The sequence below is a fragment of the Oreochromis aureus genome, linkage group 8, assembly GCF_013358895.1.
Source record: "Oreochromis aureus strain Israel breed Guangdong linkage group 8, ZZ_aureus, whole genome shotgun sequence".
NCBI classification, from domain to species: domain Eukaryota; kingdom Metazoa; phylum Chordata; class Actinopteri; order Cichliformes; family Cichlidae; genus Oreochromis; species Oreochromis aureus.
The window spans coordinates 1217281-1236763 of record NC_052949.1 but is presented as its reverse complement, the minus strand read 5'-3'; the positions used below and the strand labels follow the sequence as shown (position 1 = coordinate 1236763).

General features: G+C 44.5%; 1 pseudogene; it reads left to right on the top strand.

The window, feature by feature from the left end:
• LOC116324062 overlaps positions 1-19483 on the top strand; it is a 59845-nt pseudogene that overhangs the window by 18929 nt on the left and 21433 nt on the right.

Below are 19483 nucleotides of genomic sequence, written 5' to 3'. Positions count from 1 at the left end.
AGGTGGCTTTGAGGGTCCCGCTCCTGACTCCAGCGAACAGTTGATGATGTAAACTGTAAGGGGGCACAGAGCAGGCAGACATGCTCTGACCAATGTTGTCTGCACAGGGTCCAGGGTGCATGTGGAGGCTTTGGACTGAAAGGTCCACTTGGTGACCTGAGAGGACTTCACAGAGAAAAAAGAGGAGAAGGAGCAACGAGGTAGATGTGCTACAGAGGGAATGACATCCTGAAACTGATGTACGAGGAGCTGCCGATGGATGGCACTAACTTTTTCTTAGAAACAGTGCAGGAACTTGTGCCAGGTCAGTGGCACCTGGAGGATGAGGTGGATGAAGTAGGTGAAGTAGTCGGTTGATGGTGGAGAACAGCAGTCTGGGATGGCTTTGCTGCTGGTGAATGGTGAGTTTTGGCCTGAGAGAGCTGCTTTGTAGGACCTCACGTGAGCTTTATAAGGCTCAAGCGGACACTGAGACCAGATCTTTTCTACGGCCTCTCAAGTCGGCAGCTGTGCAGTGAAATATGGGGCGGGGCAGGTAAAAAAGAGAGGTTGAGTTTTGAGGGGGACAAGAGAGTTTATACTGCTAATGGTCAGCAAGCGTATCAACCATGGTGTTGGGTGGGTCTGAGACCAAGTGGGTTGCTATGAGATTGTTCAGGGCCAGTGTACTGACAGCCTTAATGTTCATGTATGTAATGGTATATTTAGTGCACAGCCTACGCACTGGAACAGGAACAGGAAGCAGCACGGTCCAGCCACTTCAGATTGGAAGGAGTAGTGCTGGTGGAGAAAACCAGATCGAGGGCGTGACCTCTGCTGTGGGTTCGACCTTTAACATGCAGCGTGAAATTGAGACAGTCCAGCAGTGAAATCTCAGGTGAATGAAGACCTGCTGGAGTGGACATGAATATTGAAGTGACCAAGTAGGAGTAGCTGGAGACGAGGAGCAAACGGAGGTGAGAAGCTCAGACACCTCAGAATGACCTGGAGCTGTGTTGACCCAGCCAGGGTGACAGTACACTAATCTTGGGGGAGGGGCTTGAGTGAAGTGTCTCTGTTAGGCAAAGGATGTCGACCTCCCTGTCAGTAATGACATCGTTTTATTTGAGCGGACATTCAGCAGCATGAAAGATGCTGTTGGCAGCTGATGTTGAGACAGATGTGTGCTGTGGTTCCTTTAGCTTTGTGGTGGTGTGAACACGACAACACGAGAATGAGGCAACGCGGGATTTCAGATCGATGCCATGGGTGCATCTAATAAAAATTTCAGACAAGGTTCAAATTGCAGTGAACCTCAGCCTCAAGGTCAGAGGTCAAGTTTTCTGAAAATCTTTTTCAAACCATTACCACTGGACGCTCCCAGTATCTTTGTTTCATTTTCTCAAATCCCAGTTTGCCTCCAAATGTGTGTGTGTGTGTGTGTGTGTGTGTGTGTGTGTGTGTGTGTGTGTGTGTGTGTGTGTGTGTGTGTCTCCGCCCACACATGTGCGAGCACCGTTATTCATACATTATGTAAAACACTGATCGGTGTTTCTGCTCACAATGAAACGTGAGATTGTTTTGAGCTGCACATTTTATTCATCAAAATCGTAAGAATCATAATAATAAAATAAAACAACAACTTCCGTCTCTTGTGACTCTTTTTTTTTACCGTGGACATGTTCCACAGGAAGCATTGGGATGAGCTGATCTGACTGTGGAAAAATGTTTTGGGGATTGAACAACGACACAGGCGACAGACAGAAATGAGCCTCAGCCTGAAGCTCATTAATGTGCTGCTCTACTGCACGGCCCTGCGTAGCTCTGAAAATATCAGAGTCTAAGAAAAGCATTAATAAAGAAACATTTTATCACAAAAATTAAATAGAAATTTAGAAAAATAGTGATGAAATAAAGTAAAATAAAAATAAACAGGTAATAATTTATTTCAAGAAAAAATGTATAATTTTCAAGAAATAAAATCCCTGAAAAATGCAACAAAATTTCCTGGAAAATAATTTTTAAAATGACCAAAAAAGTCATATAAAAATGAAATAATATGAAATAATAAAAAAGTCCAGTGTAGTCATTCATTTACATAGATGAATCTATAATCTGTATTTTTCCTTATTGTTAGTGGTTTAGACACAGAACCCTGCTGTCTCTGCACAGCTGTTTAACCAGCTCTGCAAAAGCAGATGGTTATAAGCTAAGATGATGTCAGCTAATGTTAGCCTCAGGTGTCCTAAAAATCACACTTTACATCTCTCAAAGACCTTGATTACAATCTCAAATCGTCTCAAAATCCAACAGACAATTTCACTAACAGCAGCTAACAGAGTCTAACAGCAGCTAACAGAGTCTAACAGCAGCCAACAGCAGCCAACAGCAGCTAACAGCTGTGTTTACTGACACAAAAGCCAGCTGTCATCAGTCAGCAGTGATCTTTTCTGACTCATCGACTCATATCAGACTCACTTTGCTATCTGAGCACACTCTATACATGTGACTCTGGGGTAAAAATGTAAAGTACTGCAACTATTTAATTCACCGTATCCATTTTTTATTTCCTATTTTATTGCAAAGTGGTGAAATTATTCACATATGTTAAAATTAAGTGTTTTTTTATACAACATTAGCAGGGTAAAAGGGTACAGTCTAACTCTACTGTATCTCTTTAATGATTAAAACATGTTTGTTCTGTAGCAGCCAGTTTTGACTAGGACTTGAATTTGGAGGGTAAGAAAGCAGAGCTGACTATACTGACATCACACTATAACTTTAAGATAAATGGATGGATAGAGATTGGAAAATTGCTAATAAATAAATGTCTTGAGGCTTGAAGCAGTCCCAGCTTGTCCCTAATCGCTGGATCTCAGATTTTCACAGTGCAAGCGTCACGTTTCTGAACAGCTAGCTCTGTGAGATCAGAAGAAGCTGCTGTGCTCTGGAGGAAAACCAAAGCAGGCTGCTCTCACAGCGTCTTTGTGTAAATCTGAAGCTTCCTCAGACTTTGCTTCCTTTTTGTTTGACTTTAACAAAGACCTGTTTCTGCGTGCAGCCGGCTGCTTGTACCTCTGACAAAGCTCAATTTTCACTCTGACTAATGAGAAGCAGCTTCTGTAATGAATCCATGTCTGCTCAGAGCTTTCTGCTCGTTTAGCAGCGTTTCATGATCCCCTCCTCCTCTTCTCCACTCTCCCACGGTTTTAACGAGTTTCTAAAAGCACAACTCAACATCAGCCTGTCGGGTGGATGCAGATTATTTTCTGTTTGCAGGATCAAAGACACAAATCAGAAAAACTAAAGGAGGTCTCGTGTACTCTGTGTTGTTTGTCCATTTGTACAGATTTAAATTAACCCAGTGCTCCCAGTGCACCAGTTTGGAAACCGTTTGCTTCTCTGGTTCTTTCTTCTCTGAGGGGAAGCTTTGGCTTTGAAAGCTCCACCGCCCGCTGCTCTGATCATTGCTTTCTGTTCCTGAGAGTCTCACGTTTCCACCTCGTGTGTTTTTACCTTTAGACTGAAAAGTCTCAGATGTTGTTGCAAGAATCACGATGGAAGGTGGTCCAGACATTCACGGTCTCCTCAGGATTATTCTTCTGATTAATGTTTGAGCTCCACAAGGAGGCGCTGTCCTCTGTGAGGCTGAGGTGGAGATTCTTTGCATGCTTTCTTGTCATGGTAGGAGAGATTGTTCATGTTAGAGTATGTTAACGTGTTTGTGCTCTTTCTCTGTCTATCAAAAAGTAATATCAAACTGCCATTTTTGGCTAAAAGTTTTTAATTGATCGTTTTTAGACAAAAAAAGCATCTGTGAGAGCTTTCAGTCAGGTTTTAGGCCCTTCAACAGTTATGAGTCAGCGCTTTTGAAACTAACAAATGATATTCTGCTTGATTCTGATGATTCTATCTTAGTTCTGCTGGACTCACTGTGCTAATGAAACACCAGCAGAAGTCGAGGGTTTAAGATCTAAATCTTATGTTAAGCTCAGAACTGGAGTTCCACAGAGGTCTGTCACAGAGTCTGTTCTTCTTTCCTTCTACATGGACCCTGCAGGCCAAAATGATCCATCAAGCATCTCTAGATGACTGACAACTGTGAATCCTGGTTATAAAAAACTGCATGGCCTTCAGGTTCTCACAGTTTTAACAAAGGTTCAAACTTTGGGATAATCTTTGGCACAAACCTGAAATTTGCCAAACAAATGAATGTTTTGGTCCAGACCAGTTCTTTTCAAGTCCTTTCTAAAACAACCAGATCTGGAAAGGGTTCACTCTGCAATGCAGAGTTAGCAGTGGCTCTCTGTGCAGAGTTCAGTATACACTTAATTTAAACCTTTAAATGGTCTACACCTGCATATGAGGTAGATTTGTTGTACACTCCAGATCCCTAATGTCTGCTTCCTGCTCACCATCCTGCTGCTGAAGCTTATGTTAAAAGTGTGCTGTGTCTTTAAGTGTAAGTCTTTGGGATGGAGGACGGGTTCCTGTAGTGTCATTTTATCCTGCGTGAATTTTTAGTCTTGGATTCATTTATTTATTTAGCTGTAAAGCACATTGGTTTAAACCCACTGTATGAAGCAAGAACTTACTAAGTATAATCAATGACAGAACAACAATCCAAACAAAACAACACAAATTTAGATTTGTGTTTAGATTCTGATATTTTCATCACACAAAAAGTGCTTCATAAATTAAACTGTGTAGAAGAAGTAAAAGAATTCACATCAGGTTGATGCTGACTGTTGGAGCTGTTGATGAGTAAACTGTAAGAATTATACAACAAACCTTTAGAGATTATGATATCGTATCCGTCTCCCTTGTAATTAGCCAAGCCTACACTCTGAACCATCAGTGTAAAAAAGAAACAATGCTTAACGTAAAGAAGTGTGAAAAATATTAAAATATTTTTTTAATGAACACCCCAAACTTTTATTCATCAAAGAAGTTCAAAGTGAACAGGAAACAGGAGGCACACATATAAATTTGGACATTTGTAAATTGTATATAATGTTTCAGAGGAAGTTTAAAGGCAGATGGTGAAGAAGTACAAACTGGTGGAGAGCCGTGCTGGTTTGTTGATCTGGTTGTTTAAAGCAGAGCCCCTCACTCAAGCTGCTGAATGTGGCTCATAAGTAAATCTGTGCATTCAAACAACAGTGTCATCTGCATAAAAGTGTACATTTGCATCAGCTGCATGATGTGAATATTCATAAAGTATCTCATTTTTTGACCCCACCTGTGAAAGCTCGTGTTACTTCACACCGTGCCGTTAAACCTGCTGTGTGTACAGTTGTCCCTGGTGTTTGCTGTATTTTGTTCAGTGTCTGCTGGTCTTGTGTGAGTCCACCACTTCTCTGAACTGTGCTGTGTGAGGCTCACAAACCTGCCAGTCCTTTTCATCACTTTTAAAAAGCTCTCTCTCTTTGTCTCTGCGGTAGTCGCTCACCCACGCACTTCTTTTTGTTGTTCTGTCACTCTCTGTCCACCTTCTCAGTTATTAACATGGTAAAAACATTTTTCTCTGCTCTGACCTGTGATTCCTCCTCTAATGAGCACACCGTGGGCTCACGTCTCTCCTGTTTGATGTCTTAGGTCCTGTTTGATGCTCTGGAGCTCTGAGACTCCCCTGAAAGCAGCAGCGGCGTGTTTATGTGCTCTTTACTGACACAAATGACTCATATTATTTAAGACTGCGTAACAGTTGGTTTTGTTCATGAACATTGTCCACACTATATGAATTTCTTGAATAATTATTCAGTATAAGCTATGGAATAATGAATCTTAGTTAATTATTTTCCTCTTCAAAGTATATTTGATGACATAATTAAAATAGATGATGATGATTAACAGTCTTCAGCACCACGGACAGAGACATGGTTCATGTTACAACCAAACTGATAGAAGAAGGAAAGATGACGTGACGGCTTCGTGAGGACTTCTCAGGTGCTTCTGATGCTCGTCCATAAACAGCAGTGATGCAGTGTGTGTGTGTGTGTGTGTGTGTGTGTGTGTGTGTGTGTGTGAGAGAGAGAGAGAGATTAGCCTAATGATCATTATAATTTGCAATTACAGCCTCAGTTCCTGTGTGTGTGTGTTTATCTCACCATTCAACATAATAATCACCACCATCTGGTGTGTGTGTGTGTGTGTGTCTCTGTGTGTGTACGAGGCACAGCGGGGTTAATTCATGTGTGTGTGTGTCTTTCTGTCCCTGTGTGGACACATTTCGTTCCAAGTTGTTATGGGGACGTCTCTGCATTGCGGGGATGTTAGGGCGGTCCTCACAACTTTAAGTAAACAGTTAATCTGCTGTTTAACATGCTGTTTCTCAGTGACATGTCGCCCTCTGAGCTGATGTGTAGCGATGATTTTACAGTCACAAAATGATGCTCAGTGATAATCATGAAAGATCTGCAACTTCAGCCTCCTGATTTAATAAAATCCTCTAAAATCCACCTGCGATCAGAATACTAGGGGATCGAAGATGACTAAAATCCCTGTAAAATCAGACAGCGGTGTAACTTGTAGCATCAACACTGAAACTTTAATCTGAAAACTCTTTTTAATGGTGCTATCTGAACAAACAGCACCATAACTCATCTGAAAGGCAGATTTCCTGTTTTAGGTTCCTGAAGACGTTTCACTTCTCATCTGGAAGTTCCTTCACTTCTAAAAGCGGGTGGAGACATAGTTGGGCTGTTAGTCATTAGCATCGCATGACTCACATCACATGTCATGAGGACAAAAAACTCACACAGCAAAATGACTTCATCAGCTAATGTTACATCCTCACATTCTCAGATTCATGCGTGTAGCTAACTTACAGCTAGCTTGCGTTCTAACAGTATTACTAATAACTCACAGATGACTTCAGCAGCTAATCGATGATGCTAACCTTTGTTTAATGTCACACAGTATTGGTTTTGGCCATGATCAGCTTGTCAGTCACCAGTGAAGCTCAGCTGGTTCACACCTGTGTCAGAGGTGCTGTTTTTATCAGTAAGAGGAAACTGAAGTTCAGTTCTCCTAAATCAGTAAAAGAATATTTGTGTTTTTATTAAATATGTTGGAGAAGGTTTGTTCCGAGCTGCTCAGAAACAGAGTCGCTGAATCTCCAGATAATCCGCTCAAAATGAACCAGCCCTTCATGAAAGCCCTCTGAGTCTCTGAGCTCACTTCATACTCAACGCCATGTTGCATCCCTGAAGAGACGGGAGACTCTTCATCATACATGATGATGACACGAGTTTGTGTTGTTGACACTGATCACTCTGACATTTACAGTTCCCACCGCATTAATCTGTCTTCATCTATATTGATTTAAAATGTCAGTGTTTAAATGCCAAACAGTGTCTGACATCAGATGAAATCACTCAGACGGAGAACCGTCGGCTCTCTGAGCTTCACTGGGACTTCCAGCTCTCTGTTACTGTGCTTCCCTCAGAGGGGCTGTAATGTTACCAGCAGTGCTGGGTGCAACGCATTACTGTAATCACATTACATTTTTCAGTAACGTGATACAGTTACAATTATGTAGTTACTTGCATTATAAGTTCTTTGGCTATCTGCACGCTGGGTCGATAGACACAGAAATTCTTTTCTTCCTGCTACAATCAGCTGATTTCAGTTTATGTGCATGAAGAAGGAAGAGTGTTACAGGGATCCAGCTTTACAGGAGTGGACATTAGCTTTGTTTGTATTGTGCAGAAGGAGAAGAGCAAGATACTAAAGTGCAAACTGCCTCAGAACAGAAAAAGCTGCATTATGCTGCTAACATCTGCTCAGACAGCATGCTAACGCTAAGCTAGCCAAGCAGACTCCAGCCCAGCAGCCAGAGCCTGAGCCTCAACAGCCTATGATGATGATGATGATGCGGCCTGTTTCTACCTGTTCAGGTTTCTACAGTAAAATCACCATGGCAACCGCTCTGAAGTCAAAGAAAAAACAAAGAGAAGTACAAATGAAGTCAGTTAAAAAAGTAATATGTATGTACTGTGAAGTACAATCGACAGTATTTGACTGAAATGCAGACTCAGTGAGTATCAGCAGCTGACTCTCGTGTGTCTGTGAGACGCAGCGGCGTGAACAGACGTCTCCTCTGTCCCACGCTCGGGTTGGTCTCGTGTTCAAATGTCAGCACTGCGGGGCCAACTTTGTTTTCAGCTCTGGCTTTGATTTAACGGCTGTGATGGAAACAGAGAGGGCAGTCATTATGAGTGAGGCCTGAGTTAACATGACCCTGTGTAACGTGTTAAACCCGCCATGAAGTCACAAGCTGTGCAGATGACAGAAGCTACCACAAAGACTGAGGAACGAATTCTGAGCATGTAAATGCTGGAAAGCGTCTCTCTCTGTCCTCAGTTTTACTTTGATGTATTTCTAACTTCACTTTGCTTTTTCATTATTATTATTGTTACAGTAGCAGACGGAGGGACACACAAACTGACAGAGACGTGGAAGCCTCACAAACTGTTCTGGCCTCTGCAGATAATTTCCACCTTCATGACAGCTGTACGAGGGGAGAATGTTTTTATACGTCACCTGTATGCATCATTATGGGCGTGGCCTCTTTGTCTGACAGGTGGCTGTAGCTGCTAACTGGACCTCTGGACGTGCTGTTGGACCATTTTTAATGACATCATGTGACCAATAACGTGGCTGCTGTGAGGTCAAACAGACCAAGAAGAAGAAATTCAGGGTTTCGTTTGGATGTTACTGAGCACTGATTCATATACCATCTTTAGTCATCTTTAGGTGGAGGACATGAGGCCCTCTGGAGTTTCTTTTATTTATCAGATAATTACAGAGACTCATCGAAACTCGCCTCATTACAACAGTCTGCTTCTGATTTAAAAATGAGCCTCATGAAGGTGACTGTGTGTCCTCACTGATGAACGCTGACAGCACTTTGATATGTAAAATCCTCCTGACAGGTGGCCTGTGTGTGTGTGTGTGTGTGTGTGTGTGTGTGTGTGTGTGTGTGTGTGTGTGTGTGTGTGTGTGTGTGTGTGTGTGTGTTTCTGCTCGTAAAAAAGTAAAAGTCAGAGGTGTTTATTCTGTTTCCAGTGTGTCACTGCAGCTGAACAAAGCACTTTTTCTATTTTACACAACTGAAAACACACAACACACACACACACACACACACACACACACACACACACACACAGAGTCACGTTTCCATGACATTATCAGACCTGTGTGTATTTCCTGGAGACTTAATCTGACCTTAAAACATGTCCTGCCTGCTTTCTGTCCCCGTAATGTGACTGTGTAACCAGATTTAGGTTCACACAACGGGGGTAACACACACACACACACACACACACACACACACTGACCCGTGGATGATCTCAGACCATTGTGTGTTTCTCTCCTTCAGCTGAATCCTGATTGGCTGAAGTTTTCAGGTGGCTGTCAGTCAGTGTGTGTGATGGATGAGCAGCAGAGGAGGATACGGGACCGCGTCTCAGTGTCTTCAGATGGCCTGGAGTCGTTTGAGTTTGGATTCAGATCTGTTAGAAGCAGAAACACGAGTCGTTCTGGTGCTGTGGCGTCCCTCACTTACAGAACTCTTCCAACATTTCATGTTTTGTTCTGTGGCGAGGAGCCAAGGCAGAAGATTCATTAGCCGATGGATGAAACTCGTGGCGGGAATTTAATATGAGGCATGTGATTGGAGTCAAAGCAGGAGAATTCCACTCAGAGCATCATTTGATCATCGTGGACCTGATTGTAAATGTGATTCTGACGGCAGTCAAATAAAAGTGACAGGATTAGATGATCCTGCTCTTAAAGACGTTTATGAAACAGAAACTGTGAAACGCAGAGTCAGAGTGAATCTGAGAGGTGGTTAAAAATCGATCTAGGAGGAAACCAGATATTCAGTCACGCTGAACTGTTTACACGAGGTTTTGGTTGGTAGTTAAAATCCCTGCATGGCGTGGAGCTGACCGGCAGACAGCTCCAAAATTCAGGGGGTGTGTCCATCAAAGCCTTGCTTCTGAGTCTTTCACCGTCCTTTCATGATCACTCAGACGTCGTCTGATGACATCATAATACTACAGGACCCTAACAGCTGAGCAGCAGCTGTGTCAGAGTCAGGCAGGTTAGAACACAGCCTGTTAAAGAGCCTACATTTCCCACACTGCACCTGTCCTTCGTGAGGCTGTTTCTGTATCAGCCAAATCTCTGAGTCAGAAAACAAGAAACACAAACTGAGACTGACGGTCTTTGTTCTCTCTCTCTCTTTGTCCTGCTGTGTGTGACTGTCTCTCGCCCAGAGGGGAAGGTGGAGGTGACGAAGGAGGGGATGAAGCTGTGCACGATGGGACCGGGCAAAGTGTTCGGAGAGCTCGCCATCCTCTACAACTGCACCAGGACGGCGACAGTGCAGAGTGAGTACTGACAGCCTGATGTTGGTCTTCAAACCTGACCTCAGATCAGTTCAGTGCAAAGACATAGAGCAGGTGAACTCTGACCTCTGACCTGTACACCCAGATGAATCAAAGATTAGCCATGGTCTAGTTTTCATTAGTGAGAATGATGTCATATCTGATGGGAGCTGGATGGACCTGTTTCATGTTGGTGGCCTCCTCACATCATCCACAGGAAAACACTTTCCTTTTATTGCAATCACACACCACACACACTGAGTACGGTGATCGACAACCATCACATCAGAAACTTTTCATATTTCATGTCTCAACTTAAAACATGAAGAAATCCATTCATTCACACATCTAACATGTGCACTCTCAGGATACTTTGGCATGCAGACTGGTGCAGTCAGGACTCGAACCACCAACCTTCCAGTATCCTTGAAGCTGAGTGCTGATGTGAGCGAGGCTGTCAGCTGCTGACAGATTCCTCTGGGTTTCTTTGGGACCTCTCAGACTCCCTCGCTCTCGGAGGGATCTTTGTTTCTTACCTCTCCGTGTTCGCTAACAGTGCTCTGAATGTCTCTCAGTTGTACTCGGTCTGTGTGGCTGTGGAGCAGCATCAGATCCCTGTGCATCAAATAAAAGCAGAGCACCCAGCTGGTGGATCAAAGATGTTTGGTTTGTGTTTTCGACTTTTGTAAAAACCTGTGGTGTTCGTGCAGAAACTCTGAAACGGTCGCTGCTGCTGGGAACTTGTTGCTGTCAGACACCACTCGCACCATCACCTGGCTTGTGGAGACCACGGGAGCTGTTTGGACCTGACAGCTGGAGCTAACTCTGTTAAGCAGATGGTTGTAAACCTGCTGATGCACAGAGACGCTGGCTGTCCGTGTTGGCTTTCCAAACTTTATCCGAGCACCTTTGATCTTCAGAGTTTCTGGAATCGTTTTCTTTTAAGATTTCCGAGCGAACCCTTGAGGATTTCTTCCTCATGTAAGAAGCACTGAACTTCCTTTTAGCATCACATTTGATGTCAGTTTGGTTTACCTTCTCGCTGAAGCGTCTTCGTTAGAGCCAACTGTTTTGTGTTGTGTAATAAACCGCTGTGAATAATTGAAGCGCAGCTGCAGAGCGTGCTGACCGTGTGGTGTAAAAGCAGAGGATTAAAGCAGATAAACTGCAGCTGCAGCTCCGTGTGAGCGTGAAGATAACGAGCAGAAAGATTCTGCAAACGGAAACGAATCCCCTCGAACCCAACACTGTTGCCAAGAGACACGGATGCCAAAACTTAGCTCACTGGCTCAACCGGATGGTGTTGCCTGGCAACTGCTGCTCAGCAAGCGGTCTACCAGGAAGCCCCGACAAAAAGTTGGAGGTCCACACACACACAGACATACACACACTCACACACACACACGCTGCTGTCAGAGTTGCGGTTGATGTTCAGACTTCCTCTCCCTGCAGACAGCACACGCTGAACGCTCCACAGTTTTTACAGCACGACAAACTTCCAGCTGTGGTCTGGAGCCGACGGTGTGACGGATCCAGATGTTTGCTGTGGTGGACACATGGACTCCAGCAGGTTCAGTGGGTGTATGCAGGGGGCGGGGCTAAAGGAGACGATAGTTTGTTAAAAATGTCATCAGTCCATTTTTACTTTGTCTGTGTCTCTATGAAAAAAACATTTTAGTGCGTAAACATTAAAACTGCTGAGACTGCAGTTTGTTGGAATCGGTCTTTGATTTGGGATATTTCAGGATCGTTTTGGGAAAGTGAGCCATTTTAAACAGGAACACAGAGCATGTGAGGATAGAGCATCCACAGGTCCAGGATGGATCGAAGCAGCATCCAGGCCTGATCCTGATCTGTTTTGGACCTGCTGGAGTTTCAGTTCTGAGTCGACCAAATGAGAGTGATTTAGGTGATTTTCAGACTCTGATCCAGATGTGTGAACACATGAAATCAGATTACAGTCAGACTGCAGCTGCTTTTAAAAACTCACTTTAATCACATTTGCTTCAGTTTTAAAGTCTCGCCTCCTCTCAGATACTCACCTGGGACAGGTGTGCTTTGGTCATGTGATTAGTGTGTTAGACACATCAGTTTGATTTCACGGTGATTCTACAGTATCAAAGGAGCAGACAGAGAGTCACTCTTACAACACCAGTGATAATAAGTCAGTGGTGGACTGGCTGCCTCTGTCCTTACACTGAAACTGAACTGTAAACACACTCAGCATCTCACAGCGATTCAGTGTTTGGAGAAGCCTCTGCAGAGGAATTCACTCTGACAGCAACGTCATTGCTGAGGAAATAAATGGAGGCAGGCCCCTGGAATCACACGGGGCCCTGGAATCACACGGTTCTGACCTGACTGAAGGTGCTTCTGAATATGAATAACTCTGACCTTTGACCTTTACAGCACACACACTGTAGAGCTTCTGATGTTCTGCTTAGTTATAAATAGATGTTAATAACGGTTCGTCCGCCCCCCTGAATCACACTCGCACTGTAAACTCTGCTCAGACCATTGTATCTGCTGCTCTGAGGGTCTCCCGTTGTTTCCGTGGTTACAGAAACACTTGGTATCTCCATAGCAACAGGCAGCAGGTCATAAAGGAGTGGAAAAAGTAATAAAGAGTAATGGGCAAACAGCAACTGAGACACCACCACAGAGAAGGTAATGTGGTGTAATGCACCAGGTCAGAGTCATCTTCAGTCTGAGTTACAGCTTCTGCAGCTGAAACATGAAGTCAGCACTGAAGCACCACAACCTGCAGTTTCTCCGACATCCAGCAGGGGCAGCAGTGAGTCAGTGCCCATAGAGTCCCATGTTAAAATAAACATGTTTACAGCCTGATGCACAAACTTTTTGGTCTCTATGGATCATTTAATCCTTTATAACACCTGTTTTTTAACTGCTTTATAAGGGGCGTGGCCTCTTTGATTGACAGGTGACACAGGTGGCTGTAGCAGCTAGCTGTCTGCTGGGCTGCACTGGACCTCTGGACCGTGTTTGTGCTGCTTGAGCCTTTTGGAGCATTTTTAATGACATCATATGACCAGTAATATGGCTGCTGTGAGGTCACTGTGGTAACAGAGCATCCAGGAGCCACAAAGCTAAAGCTTCTTAATTCCAGAAACCAGTGGCTCTATGGCCATTTAAACGATTAGACTGTTAATTACAAACTTACAGAAACAAAGATTGTATGTTTACTATTTAAATATATAATTTATTTGTTAGTCTCAGAAAGATAGTATTTAAAGGTGGAAAGCAGAGCGGAGTAGTGTGGGAGTAGGAGTGAGACTTTTCTGTATACAGTTTGAGAAAATCCATCCGTGTGTGCTCGTGTTTCCTCACACCTCCGCTCATTAAACTGAAGGAAGTTTGAGCAAGTCTCTGCATCGCCACAGTAACTGCCAGCAACTTCAGGTGGATGACTTGTACCCATGGCAACCGCCTCGGTCTTAGCATCAGTGCTGGAGTTTATGGGATGGCTAACAGATTACATGTTGAAAGCGTCCTGATCCACACTGACAGCGTGAGCTCCCACGCCCTCTAAAGTAACCTGAACCTGAACACTCATACTGACCCACCACCATTTACCAAATACACCAGATCAGGTGCATGATCTGTGTGCAGGTACGAGTCCCAGCAGACAGTCTGACTTTTGCATATCTGACCTGATCTGATTGAACGATGTGTTCAGGTTCAAAAAGAGCTGCTCTGGCTGCTGCTCAGAAGGAAAACCTGGCAGATCCTGGTCCTCGCTCAGACACTGATCACAGCTCCTCTCTTTCTGAAGTTTGATTTCATTCTGATATCAGAGTATCGCTTACTGCCTCGTTTCTGTCCTCCTCTCATTGGCTCAACATTACGACCGTCTGGGGAATCAAACCTGCGTCATCTTGATGTCAGCACGCAGATCTGAGACTCCAGAGAAAAAGGACCCTGTCCTACACAGTGATTGGTCCGTTTGAAATGACTGTGCTCTCTCTGGTATTGTCCTCTCCTCTCTGTAACTCAGAGTAAACCTTTATAATGACCATAAGTCGATCTGATCCAGCAGTCCCTGAAAAATAAACTGCATCACATTTATGAGCTGTTTGTCGTCGTCTCCAGGTGTAATCATTTTTACTATCAGCACCGAGCATCTCTGGCACAAACACTTCAGGCTGCATTAGATCTATTAGATATTCAGTATTAATGGATCGAATCACGACTAATGAGAGTCGAGGACGTGAGATACACTCTGAAACGCTCTGCTGGTAGCGAGCAGACAGACTTCCTGTTAAAACACAAGTCAGAGATGTGACTTTTAAAGAGCTGAAATCTGTTAACCAAATAAAGCGCGCTGCTGTTAACGAGCACGCCGCTGCTAACGAGCACGCCGCTATAAATGAGCGTGCTCCCGTTAACAAGCATGGCGCTATAAATGAGCGCGCACAGTGCTCGTAATGCGCACACTGCTGTTAACGAGCACACCACTGGAAATGGGCATGCCGCTGTTAACGCACACATCACTCTACATGAGCACACCGCTGTTAACACGCATGGCGCTATTAGTGAGCATGCTGCTGTTAACAAGGACACCACTGTAAATGAGCGCACTGCTGTTAACAAGTGCACCACTGTTAACGTGTATGGCACTGTTAATGCTCGTGCTGCAGTTAACAGAGACATTGCTGTTAACGAGCACGCCGCTGTTAACGAGCTGGACTTTAAGCAGCTGTAATGGTTCATGTTACTAAGCAACAACTTTGCCTCAGTGATTTCTGGATAAAAATTCTTATGAAGAAATTTCTGTGCAGACTGTGTGACACAAAACTTTTATCACATGTGTGTGTGTCATTTTCAGACCACACACACCATCACCGGCTGTCCACACTGGAGATGTTTAACAAAGACCTCAGGTCTTCATCTTCAGCCACAGATCCTTCCCTCTGCAGCTCGATCCTTTCAGGATGTTTCCTTTCAGTCAGTCAAAGTGACGCAGAGCTGTCGACGCGCTCATGATGCTAAATGTGTGTTTTGTAGCTCTGACCCATGTGAAGCTGTGGGCCATCGACCGGCAGTGCTTCCAGACCATCATGATGAGAACCGGACTCATCAAACACGCCGAGTACATGGACTTCCTGAAGAGGTGAGAAACAGCCATTAAAAGTCGATGACAGAGTCAACAATGCCACAGAGTTTAGGAAAAGCTTTACAAGTAAACTCAGAAGCCTTTTCAGGCTTATAACCTTATTTTATTTATTAATTATATTTATTATTTATTAGTCTGTTGGTCAGTGAATGTAAAGCACATGTAGGTAATACTTCAACACAGCTGCCCAGGTGCACAGATGTGTCTTAAGGAAGAACACAAACCAAGAGTCCAGAAGCTGTTTCCTGTGAGAAATACATTCATTCATTATAAATGAGAGAACATTTCAAAACTAAAATTGAATAAATATGTTGATATATTTACCAGAACAATTCTCATTGTAATAATATTCACATTATGAACAATATAAATATGATAATATAAATATATACTGTAACATCAGTGAGAAATAGAAAGAGTGTCTTATAACGTGGTCGTATTCTCGTCTTCGCTGTCGTCGGCTCTTCTGGGCCGTTTTACAGACTAAGCATTTTTGTAGCGGTTTGTTTGAATCAGCTGATCGATAATCAGAAGCTGCTCAGCTGCACTGGGAAGATTAAAAGTTTGTGCTGCTTCACAAATACGCAGCTTCACGCCCGTGAACACTGAACGCTGACCTGAAGTTACTGTTCGGTGCTCAGTCGAACCGTCACAAGTACAAATATATACGCTTGTTGTATTTGTATATGTCATAAATACTCACCGTCCCTCCACAGTGGTTACTCAGAGTTGCATTATTGGTCCTCTGGTCAGACAAACAGACTCCGTGACTGCAGGAGGAGCTCAGAGGAGGAACATGGCTCGATTCATCTCGTATTTATTATCTTTTCACAACAAACTCCAACTTTTAAGTTTGAATCATTCCTGTCTGTGTCTGCAGCGTTCCCACCTTCCAGAGTCTTCCCGAGGAAACTCTTAGCAAACTGGCGGACGTCATGGAGGAGGTGAGTTTGTACCCGCTCCCTCGTCTTCTTCTGTGGGAGTGGCCCTGTAAATACTCCAATCAGACGCTGTCTTCTGGGTTTAGACTCATTATTCGGATGGAGAGTACATTATCAGACAGGGAGCCCGAGGAGACACCTTCTTCATCATCAGCAAAGGGAAGGTCAGTCATCCTCCTCTTCATCTTCCTCTCACTCGTTTCCTAGTTACTGATCTGCCCACTCATCCTCATCCAATACGTCCTCCCAGGTGAATGTGACCCAGGGGGATTCAGCCACCCAGCAGCCTAAACACCTCAGGGAGCTCGTCAAGGGAGACTGGTTTGGAGAGAGAGCGCTACAGGGGTAAGGTCACGTGACCCAAACATGTTATATATTATGTTAGGCTGGTTTAAAATTCGCTCTGAAGACCAGAAGCTGCTGCTGGGTTCACTCTGATGGCCCTGAAAGACGTCAGCTCACACGGACAGAAGAAAATGTTTTTAATAGTTCGTCAAACCTTCAGTTTGTCAGGGGCAGCCAGTCAGAAAAGGGGGGAGGGGCTAAAACGTTTGGTTTTAGACTGAGGGTGACGTGAGATGGTAGGTGAGAAGGAGCAGAATTAGTGTCCAGATGGTGGCGCTGCAGGGAAGATGATGATGTCACCGACATGTTTAGGATTCTGTGGGCTGCACCTTCACACACACACACACAAACACTTCTCTCTAGCTCTTGACGAAGGCGGTCGCACTTTTTATCCTCCTCCTCTCCCTTAGCTTCCCTGCTTAGCCTCTTGTGTCCTTGTCTAGTCTCGTGTTTTTTGTATTACTTTTCCCTGAAACACTCTCTCACAGTCTGTTCTCTAAAACCTAAAAGAGGAATTATGGATTTGATCAACTGGTCTCTGAATGCAATTGACACCCCTTTCTTAACGAGAAGTTTGGGCTTGGGTGAGCCTGAGTGCTGAAGATATCTACCTACTCGGAACCATGATAACAGGGTTCTTGCTGATCGGAGCTAGCTTGGCCCTGGCTTATCGAAGAATTAAGAAAGCAGAACCGGCTGTTCAAACCCCCACAAGGCTGCCCGCTGGGATTGGAACGATGGGACGAGGCGTGAGTTTTCAAAATGGGCTCATTGAGTGCAGCACGGATAAGATCTTGGAGAACCGCACGGCTGCCGCGAACACTCAGAACAAGACCTCTGAGTGCAAACTGGATCACATCTTGGGAAGCTCACTGCGGTCGTGAGTTCTCAGAATCGGCTCTTTGAGCACAAGAATGACAACATCACGGAGCGCAAGTCTGATAACATCATGGAGAAGCTCGCGGCTCTCCAACAGGAGATTGAGAGACCAGTGTTGGACTGTTAGAACAGCTTTGAAATTTATATGAGTTGTTCGCACTAAAGTAAAAACCACCATCACTTCATGCAGAGACCCCTTCGGCACCAGCTGCGGTCTCAAGGCTGGAGCTGAACAACACCACCCTGATAACGACTGTGTTTAGACTGTTCTTCCCTTTCTATGCAAGGCCACCTGGGTTGGCTGGAAGACTGTTTACTTAGCCTGGCAGGTCGAAGGACACTGTCTCAGCTGAACTCTGGACACACACACACACGCACACACACACACACACACAGACATATACACACATGCAGATGTACACTCATCCCCCCTCCAAACTCCTTCGACGCTTATTCCCCCCCGATGCTGACGGTGGATCATGGAGACCAGCACATAGGCTGCAGGCCCGGATGTACTGTCTACATTGGCTGTCTCTCACCCTTTACCCACCCCTGTTGCTTGTCATGTGTTTCTTTGGTGTATTAAGAGTTTTTTCATGTGCTATGTGCAGAGGTGTTTTTTTCTGTTCTCAGACTGATCTCCCTGTTGGAGCTCAGTCTGGGGAGTTATTTTTTCTCTTATCTTTCCTCATGTTGTGCTTTTCCATGTTATACCCTCTGACCTGTCTTCCCCATGTGATGTTTGTGTAATGTATGTATGGTTGGAGGGTAAGACGGCGCTGGCACGGCTGGCAGCCTTAACTCAATTTCCCTCGGGATGAATAAAGTACAATCAATCAATCAATCAATCAATCGATCAATCGATCAATCAAACACACATCCTGTAGGTAAACAGGTGAAAGGTAATTCAGGGTGGACATACTTCAGCTCCTCATTACGCCGTCTCTGAGTGAGTCTGACAGGAAATGAGGTCACCGGGAGCACTTTAATGGGACACTTGTTTCCCATCTTTGTGAGGACCGGCTGCAGCGTGTGGACGTCCTGTCCAAACAGATTTCATCTCAGCTAAAACACCTGGAGGAGAATCTGGCGTTGGTGACCCGGGAGCTTCGAGGTGGAGCAAGATGAGGCCTGTCGAAGTCCGCACATGTGCACACGGACATGTGAAGTCGGAACATGTGTGCGCTTTGCTTACCTCCTGCCATCATCGCAGCTGCTGCTAATTGGTTTGAAGTGTTTCTCTGTTTCCTCCGGGGAGCGCCATTTACACACCAGCCCATCTGCGAGTGTCTGTATCAGTGTGAGCGCCTCGGTCTCAGAGCTTTTCTGTAAAGAGCTGGAAGGAGGATGAGCTCACACTGACTCATTTATTCAGACAGCAGGAGGCTGAATCAAAGGCCACGCTGCAGCTTCACCGCAGGCCAAAGTCAGCGTTCAACCTCGGAGGACTCGCCTGCATCGCTCCGTCATGTGGATCAACCCAACACAGCGCAACATCAAGCTTCACCTCTTTAAAATCAAAAGAAATAAAGGTGCGAGCTTTCTCATCAGTTGGGTGTTTGTGGCCCAAGATCGTCGGTTTGATTCCCTTTGCATTGAAGCGTCTATGAGCTGCACGCTGAACCCTGACAGACTTCATCTGTGGGAGGGTGGAGACGTTCTGCCCCGATCGTGTTATTTACCACGAGGCACAAACTCAAAGAGATTCAAATATGAATATTAGGGAAATATGTTCATAAGTCAAAATTCCACAAGCAACAAATTTCATAAAAATTGAGAAAAAGACAGATGAGAGGTGGTGGAGCTGG